This window comes from Macrobrachium nipponense, chromosome 9, assembly GCF_015104395.2.
Source record: "Macrobrachium nipponense isolate FS-2020 chromosome 9, ASM1510439v2, whole genome shotgun sequence".
Lineage (NCBI taxonomy): Eukaryota > Metazoa > Arthropoda > Malacostraca > Decapoda > Palaemonidae > Macrobrachium > Macrobrachium nipponense.
This window is the reverse complement of record NC_061110.1, coordinates 58,151,722-58,167,845: the sequence shown is the minus strand read 5'-3', so window position 1 is coordinate 58,167,845 and position 16,124 is coordinate 58,151,722. Positions and strand designations below refer to the sequence as shown.

General features: G+C 40.2%; 1 protein-coding gene across 4 annotated transcripts in view; it reads left to right on the top strand.

Moving 5' to 3' along the window:
• LOC135217863 (ubiquitin carboxyl-terminal hydrolase calypso-like) overlaps window positions 1–16,124 on the top strand; it is a 351,282-nt gene that overhangs the window by 254,475 nt on the left and 80,683 nt on the right. The window lies entirely within an intron of this gene.

Below are 16,124 nucleotides of genomic sequence, written 5' to 3'. Positions count from 1 at the left end.
TCTGAAGAATGTAAATACAAGTAAAAAAAATTAAAACTTATAAGTACTTTACTGTACTGTACCAGATTGGTGAAATTGATGTACCCAAATTGATATGACAAAGTGGAGGAAGAGTTGGAGACTATAGGCATGAGAACCAGCACTATTACATATGTGGCCGATTGCTGGAACTAACGTAGTCAAATGTCTTCTATATAAAAAAATATTTTTAAGATTAACATTTTTCTTGTAAACTATTTTATTACTGCCTATTATTTCATATTTTTTACTGCACCAATACAAACCTTCATTTTTTACATAGTACAGGCGGCCCGAGGTTAACGGCGCAATCGCTCATCGGCGAATCGGTTTTACGGTTGTCATTACAAATATTCATTAAAAAATAAGGTATTTTAAGGTATTTTTACGGCACAATTTTAAGTTGTAGCGCCATTGTCCAACGTGTTCATATGCCGTTTAGACCATAAAGGTTATGCAAATTATGTTAACAAATTTTATGGAGAGTTATTACATAAGTATTAGGGTAAAATATATGCCTCTGACGCTGTTCTATGCCGAAAATATCCAGTTACATAAGTGCAAATTTAGTTATGGATGTGTCGATTTATAAATGTTCATGCTTTTATGTTTAAAATGTGTATGAAAATGTATTACTTATAGGGTATTTCTGGGCTCAACCTGTGTCGCCCAGTGAAATGTCCCTATAGCACTCATTTCTAGGTATAAATAAATGCTAAATATACCAGAGAAAAAAGCCATATGGAATGCCAGAGTTACTACCTCTGGCTCGCAGTCCTCATAGGGTGTCGGTATAGCACAGGAGCGAGTGGAAACCACTATCACAGATGCTTTGCCAATTAGAAGTCTCCTCTCTCAAAATCCCCCTCTAGAGAGGTGCCATTGCAACGTCTACCTTCCGCTCGCTAGTACTGTACTACCTCTGCCAGAAACCCTCATTCCTGAATTAGCACTCCTTTTGTTTACACGCACTGTTTTCGCTGTTTCCAGGAAGTGTTTTTGAGGACCATCATGTCTTTCCTGCACCAAGAAACTTCTTCATATAAGTTGAGTATTCCATTTATTGTTTTTTGAGCACGATGGGGCAACAATGTATCCAATATTTTGCCCTTATTTTAAGACACTTGTTCCTGGGAGCCGGGCATGACGCTCTTACAAGTCCACCATTTTGGATGCATGGTTGGCCGCGTGCTTGGTTATATCAGAATTTTATTTCGTGGTGTAATTTTGTTCACCGTTTAGCACTTCACTGTATAGGCTACTGTTTTTGTATATTTTACTGTCTCGCTCCTGACGAATACTGAAAGCCTTGTTTATTACGGTTTAATCCTTACGTTATTAGCCTATTATAGGGCCTTTTTCGTTATCATCAGTCACTCAGGAGCGAGTTGGTTCCCTTACGTGCGTACGGTGATAGGCTTCATACTATGTTATGTGTGAGTATTGTGGTTTAGGCGTCCTAGGCTAGCCTAGCAGTATGCCAGTTTAGTTTAGTTTTTTTATTATAATCTTGTATTGCTATATTTGATGAGGTTGGGAGTTCTTCACGATGACCTACCCTAGCCTATCCGACCAGACCTAGGCTAGGTTTTCGAGGTTGGGCTAGGCGGGTTGAGTAAGTCCCACCACCCTTAGTGGTTCCTAGTACCGCCAACCCAACCAGGCAGATATGTTTGCTTGGAGGGTGGCCCAGGACTAGAGAGTTCCTCTCTTGTTACATATGTAGGGGCTAGGCCTATCTTACCTGACCAGAGTGGTAGATTCAATATTGGAGGGTTGAGTTAGGTTCTGGGTGTCCTCTTTGTGACGTCCTTATAGGAGCCATCTTAGCCTACCTGACCAAATCTGTACTGATTTCGGAGGGTTAGGCTGGGATCTTAGTTGGGTGCGGTTTTCTCCCCCCTTTTTCGTCAGTACTTCCAATAATTCCTCATCAATTTTTTTATTAATTATTTTTGTTGAGTGTAGCCTGGGCCATTTTGTGTTTTTCTTTATAATGCAAGTTTCTCAATCATTTAAGCCTTCTACATTTGAGAAAAAGCCTCAGGTGTGTAGTTGCTATCCAGGAAAGGACAGGCCTTGTAATAGGTTATTCTCCTCAGTGGAAATAGATCCATATACAATATGTGACTCATGCTGAAAGCATGAACCCAATCAAGGTAATCCGTGTTCAGAGTGGTGCCTGGCCATCTTAACAGTGGGTGAAGTTAGCGAGGAAGTAGAAGGTCTCCCAGGTGTCATTGAAGTGCAGTACTCTGCCAGTGACTTACAAACTCATTTGTGCCATTTTCCCTCCTGCTAAATTCCTGCCCGCAGTTGCCACTCCAAAGTGAGTGATGTACTCCTCCAGGGAGGGGGAGCTTCTAGCCAGGTTCCTCTATGGTAGCCTCACTTTGTGCACAGGAGTTCACCCTCACCCTTAGGGGACACTTCTCTGGGTATAGGGAAAAACTGTCCCCAAACCTGACTTCGATTCCTGGTACTGTGGAGACTGAGAGGTCTAGGGAGATATGGCCTTCCTTTGGCATCTCGGGGAAGCCGAGTGTCTTCTCTGATAAACATTTGAAAGTTATAAAGGACAGACGTCAAATGTACCCCCAGGTGCTGCCCCAATGTTTTCCTTGGGTGATTTTCTCCTCCACATGCTATTCACCTTGGCTGTGCTCAGCAAGAAAAGCAAGTCTTCTTTAAGAAGAGGAGAAGGAAGTCGTCATCTTTGTCATCGATTCATGTTGCCTCCTCCCTTTCTTCTACCGCAGCTAGCAAGCGGAGGAAGAAGGTTGCCTCACCTCCCTACAAGAAATCTTGTAGAGCTTCCAGCAGTCACCCCTCTGCTGCAAATAGGGCTGATGCAACTGTTGCCAAGTTGTAGGGGCTTTGATATTTTCACAATGGGGGCAGGGGCAGTATGATGGAAAAAGATTTGGAGGTTATTCAGTGAGACTCAACTTTTCCTTAACCTACTTTATTTCCTTAATACGTACTACAGAACTGAAACTTAATTTTTCTTATCACTACAATTTTTCAAAAACTTTAGACTCTTATACCCAACTTAGCCTAACTTAATACTACCATGAGCCATTTAAGAACCTAAACCTGGTTAATAACCCTAACTCCATACTGTTGCCCTCCTAACTAGTAAAGAACCTTAACCTAAATTAACCTTGCTGTCAACATCAACTTAATTCAATCTTGCGGTCAGTAAATCTGAAAACAATAGTTATATTCTTTACTTCATAGTTTTTTCACTGTCATCATCAGCTTCTTGATTAAACTTTTTTCACTTCCTTGATTCACCTCAACCAGTCTTTTCTTTTTTTTTCTTTCTCCCTTCCGAGGTAATTTCTCCTTTTCCGCACACTTCCTATACATAAGGCTTCCAACTGAGCTAAGAGCTCATCAACTTTATACATCGAACTCAACGGCGTCCCGACCTAAAGCCCTTGGTTCTTCAAACTGGCACAGTTTTCTGTTTCTTCCTATATTTTTTTATAAGGGGCTCTCACCCTTCTTTTATTTTTTTAGCAGCTCTACCACGGTTCATGTAATAGGGAAGCACATCATTCTACCTTCTGACTCAACAAACTGCAAAAAAAAAAAAAATAATAATACTTTCTCTACAACACATTCATAAACAACACAGCATAAGAAAAATAATAAAAAATCAATCACATATACCATATATTCTCGTGTAACGTGATCTCGCATATGCAACCCCCAAATTTTTACCCTAAAACAATGATTTCATCATCTATCTCATGTAACATGGGAGTTTAGTTTTTGAGACCGAATTACAATAGGCTAACCCCTTTCCCTCCATCTCTTTATCTATCCCATCTTTTAGTTAAGTTAAAAAAGTAAAAGAGAATGCTAAAAATAACGTTAGTAATGTTATACTTGTGTAAATGCATACAGCCAGAAACAGCTGATTTCCTATGAACAACCGAATCCGAATACAGCAGTGGCTTGATTGCAGTTATGTTACAAATGACATTTAGTAGAATAGGACATATATCCTCTTTTGCTAAAGAGAAAATATGGGCAAGGCCGCATACTGCTAAATTTCAGCTGCTAGTTGTAGCTGAAGTTGAGAAAAGAATGTTCATCAGCTAATGACTGTTATCGTGCATCAGCAACAGGGAAACTTTGGCATAGCACCATCAAACTTGACCGTAAACAAAATTTGAGAGAAATGTGTTTTAATCAAAACCATTTGGCATGATGGCATGACAGAACACATTTTACTGTGTTCACTCCAATAAAAGATAGATATGTAAAACTTGTAATACAGTGGACCAATGTATTTGCATTCTCCGGATTCGTGAACTCACACATTCGCGGATTTTTCTTGGGAACATTTCCCCACATTATTCACAGAAAATTTGCCTATTCGCAGGTACTATAAACATTTTTAGTGGGTTTTTCTTGAGTTTTAACTAACAAAATAGGAGGTTTTAAGCTTTTTTTAGGGGTTCCAATTATTCGCGGGTTCTAAGTATTCACGGGGGTGTCTGGTACGCATCTCCCGCGAAAACGGGGACCTCTGTATTCTGATGAAATTAAGTGAAAATATTGAACACAATCTGTTAATTTTTTTTATGCAATAAATATACCCTCAGCGCCATCTACTAACAAAAAAATAACTAAATATCGCTCACAACAATACATATTCAAGTTATATTTTTACTTAAAAACACTTTGTATAATGCAAAATAACCTTGTCCCATATCAATAGAGTATCTTAAGATTCATTTACGCTAAGTAGAAGCAAAAAAATCTCTCTGATTTTGGTTCAATAGAGCAGAATGAACTTATCTCGCAATAGTCCTCAGCTGATTTCCAAACCAAAACATTAATTGCTATGTTTGTATTTTATAATACATTAGCAATATGAAAATACATACAATATTATTGGATGTAGTGAAGTAAAGCATAACTTTTATTTTATCATATGATACTAGTAAGTGAATATTACATATGCTAATTTTATATCTCGTGTATGATGCAACCCCCTTAAAATTAGCTCTAAAATTAGGTCTTCAAATGTTGCATGATATGCGAGTATATACGGTGTACCCCACATTCAGCCCATCACAAAGTGCACAGGTGTAACCGTCACCCAGTGTTCTTCAGACCCCTGGTATACAGGTACCGGTCCCAGCAGCACGCCTACCTGGGCCAGCAAGGGTTCCCTGTCTATGGACACAGGCCCGGCTGCTTGCGCAGCCCCCCTTTCAGTCTTCTTCGTCTGTAGAAGCCCCTGGCTTCTAAGAAGACTGAAGTATGCTCAAGAGGCAGGCCTTACCCACATTCATGTGGGTGGGACTACTCTCCCTGACCCATGCAGACATCATTAAAGTTGATGACTGCCCATAGCCTCGCTCACCTGTCAAGGCTTTTGTCTATGACAGGCTGGGCAAGGGTTCTCTTTATCTCTCACCTATCTCCTACATCTCCTCAATGTTTTCTGGGATTCAGGAGCTAGGGCGGGGGCGGGGTTCAGGATAGGAACTGCTCTTGTTTCCATCCCAGGACGTATACCTGAGTGATGTAGAGATTGCCAGGGGTCTGGTGAGTGTCCCTCTCCTACTGAGGAAGCAACTTGGTGAGGACTGAGACCTTGAGGAACTCAAGGGCCTTATGCCCCAAGGTTTGGACACCCCTGAAATGCATAGGCACTATGTGAAGAGCATTAGAATATCCATTATTTTAATGATCTCGAGGAAGAGACTTTAGCCTGTCTTACAGACTGCTCTTCAGCTATCCAGTCACTTTGGGGACCCCAGAAGGAACCCAAAGCTCCGGTTAACCTGCCACGGTCTAGGCGTGCTGACGGAGTTTTGGACCAGGTGAATTCTTTTGTTTCTGGTCAAGGCAATTCCTTCCAGTCCAGCTGGTCGAGCAAGACACTTCCTCTAACTTGCCAGAGGAAATATTGTATTCCCTCAAAGAGCCCATGTTAACCAAGTTGGATTACTTGGACCTGACCTGTCTATGTCCCGGTCTGTCATTAGAATGTCTCCTTGCAGAGGGACCCCCCCCCCTCTCACAATTGTAGATAGTGGCACTGGAATTGACTGCTGGGACAGTGTTCCAGACAACCTAATGGATTGACCTTTGGTTCATTACAGTAGCCCAAAGCACTTCCTCTTTGGGTATTCATACAACTGTGGACTGCTGTTGTCTCATTTTTGCCAGGGTTGAAAGTATTTATTTGGCTGCAAGAATTGCATTTTTTTCATATGAGTAGCAGTAATAGGTTCTGGGTGGTGGACGGATTCACCCATAGTGAGCATCAATATATTCATGTAAATATTTTACAACAAATATACTTAGAATTTGTTGCTGATTCTAGTTCTTTATCTGTTTTGATATTGTGTGAACTGTAATCATAATTTTATAAAATAAAATAAAATAATTTATTGGAAAAAACATATAACTTGGTAAAATTTACGATTGTCTTGTAAAAGAGGCTCCACAAGGGGTTGGAAGTAGTCTTTTCAACTTCTCGTAGAAGGTAGGGAAGATTTTTTAGAATTTTTTCTTATACCATGTGCATTTGCACATCTTCCTCTCTCCATTGATGTGTTTTTTTCTTAAATTGACCAACCTCAAAGTTTCCCTGGCCTGAGGTACTACTGCACATGCTTTTTTTAGCCTGGCTCCTAAGAGTTAACCGATCAGCTTTTACATTTGCTTCCATGTAGCTGTTGCCATCTCATGGCAGTACACAAAGGTGAACAAAACAGCTGGGAAGAGGCATGGTCCTTTATCACTGTGCATTTTAAATATTGGTTTTTAAATTTGACCTTTAAATACACGTACATTCTGGCACACATCTCATGTGAATCCGGGGGACCACTGTACATATATTGCAATGGGAATGTGGAAGCGACAGAAGCCAACTGTGTCATTCTTTTTCATGCTGCGCAACCAACAACACGTTGCTCTCTGCACTCCTGCTTTCCTGAAGTCGGTGACGTGCTCACTGATGTTGCCTATTTTGGTTCACCTTTACAATTAGCTTCTTTTCTTTTTAGTTTAGCTATGCCAAATTCTAGCACTTCCGGTCTTCACAATTATAGTGAGGGCTGTAAGACTGGGTTAACTAAGCTTTATGATGCACCGACCATGTGCACTAAGTGTAGGGGACAGGTATGTTCGAGGGATTTCAACTGTTCTGAATGAAGGGATTGGGATGATAGTAGATGGAAGATGTCTTAAGTCTCATCTTGATAAACTTAATAGGAATAGGCTTGGGAAGGCAGCCGCTCGTGCCAAAAGTAGGGCCTCTGTGTGTAGAGATTCTTATCCTAAGCCTAAGACACTCCTGTCTTGCTCTTCCCTCTACCCCTGGCCATAATCTCACTCCTATCCTCTGTTCTCCTTCTATTCTTCCGCACACTCCCGTGCTTACGACCCCAATGCTATTGCCTGTCTCAAGTTAAGAATTAATTCTAAGTTTCATAAGAAGATTAATTTAGTTGTAAATTCAGTGGAGAGATAGGGCCGTTCCTTCGTGTCCTTATGGATAAAATTGAAAGAGTTTCTTGTGATAAAGTGTCTGGTGACAAAGTGTCAAGTCAGGTGATGTGTTAGTAGAGGAGGTGGCTTTTCATCCCATTGGCACTACTAGACAAAGGTCACTGTCCCACTTCCCTGCACCTGGGAAAAGACACACCGGAGGTCCAAGGGAGGCTTGCGGGGTTTGCCCACGGATTGCTGCCCCTCTGTTGAACCTATTGCTAAAACCCAGGCTTCGACCAACTGCCATTGGAGAGGCGTGTTGTTGGATGTGCGCTGCATGTCGTCTAGCTCGTATTCAGATTCAGATCACAGGTGTCATAGACGCTTCCTTGATTCATCCAGGCTATTGAAAAGGCACATAGATGACTCGGCTCCCACTTCCCCATTGCCAGTCAAGTATCACAGGGACATCTTCAACAACCCTCTTATGTCGTGCAGCTATGGTGTGGATCCCTCAGTTTGTGCCTCTTCTTAGCTGCCAGCACACCCATGGGATTTTCCCTTGTCGTTCTCTCCCAAGGATTTAAAGCGCCAGAAACATTGGTCTAGGTACCTGTCACCTGAGCATCTGTCTCTACTCGAGGCACCTGCTCCTGAGAGCAATAATATCTTAACCCTTAAACGCCGAAGCGGTAAAAAAAAAAATGTCTCCCGTGTGCCGGAGACGTTTCAGAGTGAGCGCGGAAGCGGAAAAAATATTTTTTTCAAAAAATCACAGTGCGCTTAGTTTTGAAGATTAAGAGTTCATTTTTGGCTCCTGTTTTTGTCATTGCCTGAAGTTTAGTATGCAACCATCAGAAATTAAAAAAATTATCATTATCATATATAAATAATGCAATATATGATAGCGCAAAAACGAAATTTCATATATAATTGTATTCAAATCGCGCTGTGCGCAAAACGGTTAAAGGTAACAAGTTACTTTTTTTTTCGTTGTAATTAACACTAAATTGCAATCATTTTAGTATATAACACATTGTAAAACGATAAAAGCAACACAGAGAAAATATTATCACAAAATAATGCATGAATTCGTAACGCACGGACGTAAACAAATATTTTCTTCAAAAATTCACCATAAATCTAAATATTGTCCTAGAGACTTCCAATTTCTTTCAAAATGAAGACAAATGATTGAATATTACTATACTGTAAGAATATTAGCTTACAAATGCAGTTTTCGACCATATCTGACGAGTTAAAGTTGACCAAATGTCAAATTTTTTTATATATATTTTTTTATATGCAATTATTTCAGAAATAAGAAAAGCTACAACTTTCAAATATTTTTCGTTTTATTTTACATGAAATTGCGCACATTTTCATATATAAAACTCTATGAAAGGCCTAATATGAAACGGAGCAAATATTCCGAGAATGGGACTCACGCATTTCGGAGATTTGTGGCGGAGAATCCACGCGCGGAGGGAAGGAAAGTTTTTTTTTAAATTCACCATAAATTTAAATATTGTGCTAGAGACTTCGAATTTGTTTCACGATGAAGATAAATGACTGAATATTACTAGACTGTAAGAGTTTTAGCTTACAATTGCGTTTTTCGACCATTTCGGTAGTCAAATTTGACCGAACGTGGTTTTTTTTCTATTTATCGTGATTTATATGCAAATATTTCAAAAATGAGAAAAGCTACAACCTTCAACTATTTATTGTTGTATTATACATGAAATTGCGCACATTTTCATATATAAAACTTTATGTAACGGCTAATTTAAAATGGTGCAAACATTACCACAATCGCACGTATGATTTTTTCGGAAGAGTTACCGCGCGGACGTAAAGAAAATGTTATTTTTTTCATAAATTCACCATAAATCAAAATATTGTGCTAGAGACTTCCAATTTGTTGCAAAATGAAGGTAAATGCTTGAATATTACTAGAATATGAGCGTTTTAGCTTACAATTGCGTTTTTCGACCATTTCTGTAGAGTCAAAATTGACCGAAGGTTGAAAATTTGTCACTTATCATTTTTTATATGAAAATATTTCAAAATTGATAAAAGTTACAACCATGGGTTGTTTTTAGTTGTATTGTGCATGAAATTGCGCACATTTTCATATATAAAACTTTATGTAACGGCTAATTTAAAATGGTGCAAACATTACCACAATCGCATGTATGATTTTTTTCGGAAGAGTTACCTCGCGGACGTAAGGAAAAAGTTTTTTCATAAATTCACCATAAATCTAAATATTGTGCTAGAGACTTCCAATTAGTTGCACAATTAAGTTAAATGATTGAATATTACTAAAATATAAGAGTTTTAGCTTACAATTGCGTTTTTCGACCATTTCAGTAGAGTCAAAGTTGACCAAAGGTTGAAATTTTGGCACTTATCGTTATTTATATGAAAATATCTCAAAACTGATAAAAGCTACAATCATGGGTATTTTGTTGTTGTATTCTACATAAAAATGCGCACATTTTCATATATAATACTCCATGTAACGGGTAATTTAAAATGGTAAAAAAATTATGTCAAAGTGACGAAATAATTTCCGAGATGTGTCACAGATACTTTTTAGTGCGGCAAGAAAGAAATTCGTGCGCGCCTGCGTAACGATTGTAAACAAAATAACACCTTGATCCGTGAACTCCCAGCATCCCCCAAGGCGAGTGATTCAAGAGTTTTCGGCTGGTAGGCCTAAAAGTATTTTTCCGCGAATTTTTAAAAAAACTTTTGTATGTCGACGTAAAATACGTCTAGTCGGCACCCGAGAGACAAAAAATGTCGACGTAAAATACGTCCAGTCGGCGTTTAAGGGTTAACCCTTAAACGCCGACTGGACGTATTTTACGTCGACATACAAAAGTTTTTTTTAAAATTCACGGAAAAATACTTATAGGCTTACCAGCCTAAAACTTTTGAATCACGCACCTTGGGGGATGCTTGGAGTTCACGGATCAAGGCCTTGTTTTGTTTTGAAGCGTGACCCAAGTGCGCATGCGCGAAATGCCTTCTTCTCGCTCCAGCCAGCATCAGTAGCGCATCATCCGAGAGCAATCTTTCTTCAGAAGCGTGTTTTTCTGGACTTGTGCGAGACTTTGAGCATTTGTGTTGCTACAGGACATTCCTAGATATGTCTCAATGACGTGTGGACCGCGAAAGGCGCGTTTTACCCGTCGGAAGGGATCGTGTAAGGCGAGTTTTGGACCTGGATGCTGGCGAGGGGCCAAGCACCCAGCATGACCCCGCGCCTCAAGGCCGTTCTGTGCGGCCACGTGTGGCTGAAAGTGTTTTAGGAACACAGCGTATGCCTTTGGTTACCTCTAGGAAGCATGTGGGCGTCCTTAGGGGCATTCGTAAGCATTTGGGAGGCCTCCAACCAAGGGACATAGATGAATATCTATCGGAGCTTGATCGGGAACATGTCGCAAGTCCTCATTTTGATGGCGGATGGTCATCGAGTGATGAGGACATCAGTCCCGATGAAAGTGAGGATGACTATATGCCCCCAATGTCCGTTCGAAGCTCACATCCCGAAAGTGAGCTCGAATTCAGTGGGTTCAGTGCTTACGAGGGGGAATCTGAGGAGGGGGAGGGTGGGGATACGGGGTCAAGTTTTATCGCAGAAGACGATACAGAAAGTGAAGGCCTAAGTGAGGGTGATGGGCCAACGGGGGTGGGTAGAGTGCAATATCGTGCCCGCACCCGTGCGCGCGCACGGGCACGTAGAAGGTCGGCTCGTCGCGCCAGCCAATGTGAAGGTCGGTCGTCGGAGAGTGACGAGGGGTGGACGGAGGACCCCACCCCTCCTAATTTGCACCCCTTCACGGCAACCCCTGGGATCACCGTACCAGTACCCCTGACTGTTTTGGGGTTCATCCAGCTTTTCCTGACGCGGGAATTGCTGGAATACCTGGTACACGAGACGGTGGACTACGCTCGGTATTGCCGGTATGAGCTGAGGACGACCTTGTCGTATTAGTGGCGGGGTTGCAACCTCATTGACATGGCGCATTTTTTGGGGCTCCACATTTATTTTGGTATGACACCTGCTGTCGCCGTCAGGCAATATTGGAGGAGAAATTATTTTTTATGTATGCCGAATGTGCCTGGCGTTATGTCCCGTGATAATTTCCTGGCGTTGGACAGATACTTCAACGCCTTCAACCGAAGGGCCATATCCCGAAATAACAGTGATCGCCTCATTTTAGTGCGCACAGTGTTGGATTATATCCGTGAGCGGTGTAGTAATCTCGTGATTCCTGGAAAGAACCTGTCTTTGGATGAGGGGATGATGCCTTACAAAGGACGTCTTAGTATAAAAGTGTATAACCCCAAGAAGCCAAAGAAATATGGTGTGAAATTCTTTCTTATTACCAAGGCCAACACTGGATACGTTGTGGACTTTTCAGTGTATTCCGGGGTCTTCTCCACGCTGTGTGACTGTATTCAATCTTGTGGGACGTTTCCGTAACCAGGGATATCACCTGTTTATGGATAATTATTATAACTCGGTATCCCTGGCCCAGGAACTGTATGAAGCAGGTGTTCACGTCAGTGGTACCCTTCGGTTGGTGCGTGGGGCCCCGAATGTCCTCAAGAGGTTCGCTAGTTATCGGCAACACCTGGCAAGAGGAGAGAGAGTGGCGGCGGAAGGGCGCTGTCTTCGTCATCTGTTGGAAGGGTGTCCGACTCGTCTCCATGATTACGACAAGTCATGAACCCATCCAAGAAGAGATCGTACAGCGGAAGAAGACACGTCGACAGGGCCGAGTTGTGTTTGAGGAGTTTCGTACCGAGTGGCCTACCGTCATTGGGCACTACAACAGGCACATGGGAGGAGTTGATCTCTTTGATCAGCTCATCCAGTACTATCCCTTCGCCAGGAGAACCAGAAGGTGGACACAGAAGCTCCTCAAATACATCCTTCAGTTGGCCCTCCAAAATGCCTACATACTGTACTGTGGGTACCGCGGTGACAATTTTCCGAGGTTGACCCACATACAGTTCCTAGAGGTAGCCGGGAATGCCCTCATCAACTTCGATCCCGATGAGTGGCCTTCCGTAACTGATCCCCTGCCCCGAGCTTCAGATCTGCCCCTAGAGGAAAGGGCAGATAGGAGGGCCAACTTCGCTCGACCTGCCGCCGCCCCTGCTGACGACGCCCCTGCTGACGACGCCCCTGCCGACGACGCCCCTGCTGCCGCCGCCCCTGCTGACGACGCCCCTCTTGCTGCCGGCCCCGCCATCACCGCTTCTCGTCGGGTAGTGGACCCTGCGTGTCGGCTGCAGCCAGGGGATCACATACTGGAGGCCTTACAAGGGCGAAGGCAGAAACGGTGCCGGGTGTGCCATATGAATGGCAGAAGGAGAGACACCCGGTTCTTCTGTCGTCTCTGCAAAGTTGCTCTTTGCAGGATAGGGGAGTGTGACCGAAAGTACCACACTAAGGTCATGTATTGGAGCGCGCCCCCTAAACCGACAGCGGAGGGCGCACGGGGCCGCCGGGTCCATCAGCAGTAAGGGCGCGCGTCTCCCTCCTCCACCTGTACCTCGTCGATTGTCGAGTGGAAAAAAATGCAAGACTCTTCAATGGAGGAGGGAGAAAACAAGAATAGAACAAAGAGTCATGATTACGAGTGAGTATTCTGCATTTATTTTATATTTATTTTCATATTTATTACAATTTTTTATATATCCAAATTTGTGCATGATAAAATAATAATAAGACATTTCATTGTATGCGAAAAGAGAAGTGTCACCTGCATTCCTTTTATTTATGTATTGGTACCAGAATCGAAGAATGTAATATATATATTTTACGTATAAAAAAAAAAATCATATATATATATTATAAATATTGTTTTTTTTTTTGGGTAAGCAAATTACTTACAGTCTAGTAATATTCAATCATTTACCTTCACTTTAAAACAAATTGCAAGTCTCTAGAACAATATCTCGATTTATGGTGAATTTTTGAAAAAAATATTTTTTTCCCCTCCGCGCGCCGATTCTCGGCCGAAAATCTCCGAAACGCGTAGGTCACATTCTCCTAATATTTGTGCCTTTTCATATTACGCTTATTTTATAGTTTTATATATGGAAATGTGCGCAAAAACATGCACAATATAACAAAAAATATTGGAAGGTTGTAGCATTTTTCATTTTTGAAATATTTGCATATAAAGTACGATAAGTACGAAAAAAACTACGATCGGTCAACTTTGACTCAACCGAAATGGTCACAAAACGCATTTGTAACATAAAAATCTTACTATCTAGTAATATTCAATCATTTATCTTCACTTTAAAACATATTGCAAGTCTCTAGAACAATATCTCGATTTATGGTTAATTTTCGAAAAAAATATTTTTTTCCCCTCCGCGCGCCGATTCTCGGCCGAAAATCTCCGAAACGCGTAGGTCACATTCTCCTAATATTTGTGCCTTTTCATATTATGCTATTTTTAGAGGTTTATATATGGAAATGTGCGCAAAAACATGCACAATATAACAAAAAATATTGGAAGGTTGTAGCATTTCTCATTTTTGAAATATTTGCATATAAAGTATAATAAGTACGAAAAAAACTGCGATCGGTCAACTTTGACTCAACCGAAAAGGTCAAAAAACGCATTTGTAACATAAAAATCTTACAGTCTAGTAATATTCAATCATTTATCTTCATTTTAAAACAAATTGCAAGTCTCTAGAACAATATATCAATTTATGGTGAATTTAAAAAAAAAAAAAAAAATTTTCCCTCCGCGCGCCGATTCTCGGCCGAAAATCTCCGAAACGCGTAGGTCACATTCTCCTAATATTTGTGCCTTTTCATATTACGCTTATTTTATAGTTTTATATATGGAAATGTGCGCAAAAACATGCACAATATAACAAAAAATATTGGAAGGTTGTAGCATTTCTCATTTTTGAAAGATTTGCATATAAAGTACGATAAGTATGAAAAAAACTACGATCGGTCAACTTTGACTCAACCGAAAAGGTCAAAAAACGCATTTGTAACATAAAAATCTTACAGTCTAGTAATATTCAATCATTTATCTTCATTTTGAAACAAATTGCAAGTCTCTAGAACAATATCTCGATTTATGGTGAATTTAAAAAAAAAAATTTTTTTCCCTACTCGTGACGATTCTCGGCCGAAAATCTCCGAAACGCGTAGGTCACATTCTCCTAATATTTGTGCCTTTTCATATTACGCTTTTTTTAGAGGTTTATATATGGAAATGTTCGCAAAAACATGCACAATATAACAAAAAATATTGGAAGGTTGTAGCATTTCTCATTTTTGAAATATTTGCATATAAAGTACGATAAATAGGAAAAAAACTACGATCGGTCAACTTTGACTCAACCGAAATGGTCAAAAAACGCATTTGTAACATAAAAATCTTACAGTCTAGTAATATTCAATCATTTATCTTCACTTTAAAACATATTGCAAATCTCTAGAACAATATCTCTATTTATGGTGAATATTTGAAAAAAATATTTTTATTCCGTCCGCGCGCCGATTCTCGGCAGCGGAATCTTCCGAACGCGTAGGTCACATTCTCCCTAATATTTGTGCCTTTTCATATTACGCTTTTTTTTAGAGGTTTATATATGAAATGTGCGCAAAAACATGCACAATATAACCAAAATTAATTGGGAATAAGGTTGTAAGCATTTCTCATTTTTTTTATATTTGCATATAAAAAAAATTTTAAACAAAAATTCGACATTCGGTCAACTTTAACTCGTTCGAAATGGTCGAAAACTGCATTTGTAAGCTAAAATTCTTACAGTATCGTAATATTCCATCATTTTCCTTCATTTTGAAACAAATTGCAAGTCTCTATAACAATATTTCGATTTATGGTGAATTTTAAAAAAAATTACTTTTTACGTCCGCACGCTACGAATTCATGCATCATTTTGTGATAATATTTTCTCTGTGTTGCTTTTATCGTTTTACAATGTGTTATATACCAAAATGATCGCAATTTAGTGCACATTACAACGAAAAAAATGTAACTTGTTACCTCTAACCGTTTGGCTCACAGCGCGATTTGAATACAATTATATATGAAATTTTGTTTTTGCGCTATTATATATCACATTATTTATATATGATAATGATAATTTTTTTCATTTCTGATTGTTGCATACTAAACTTCAAGCAATGACAAAAAAATGAGCCAAAAATGAACTCTTAATCTTCAAAACTAAGCGCGCTGTGATTTTTTGAAAAAAATATTTTTTCCGCTTCCGCGCTCACTCTCAGACCCCTCCGGCACACGGGAGTCATTTTTTTATTTACCGCTCCAGCGTTTAAGGGTTAAAGACTTTTTAAGTGTTTAGGTCCTAGATTCGACAGTGGGAGCTCTTGCTAAGAAGATTGAGTATTTTTAGGGTTTAGAAGATCTCTTCATAGCAGACCTGTTTGGTGTTCTTTCTTACCCCAATAAAGCCTTATGGGACGGCTCCTCAGAATTCGCTTCTCTCTTCATCTTTGGAATTCTTACGAAGAGAGAACTTTGGTATTCCTTTATCACTGGAGAAGTCACGTCTAACCAGAAATGTGCCTTACTTTTTTAGCCAAATCA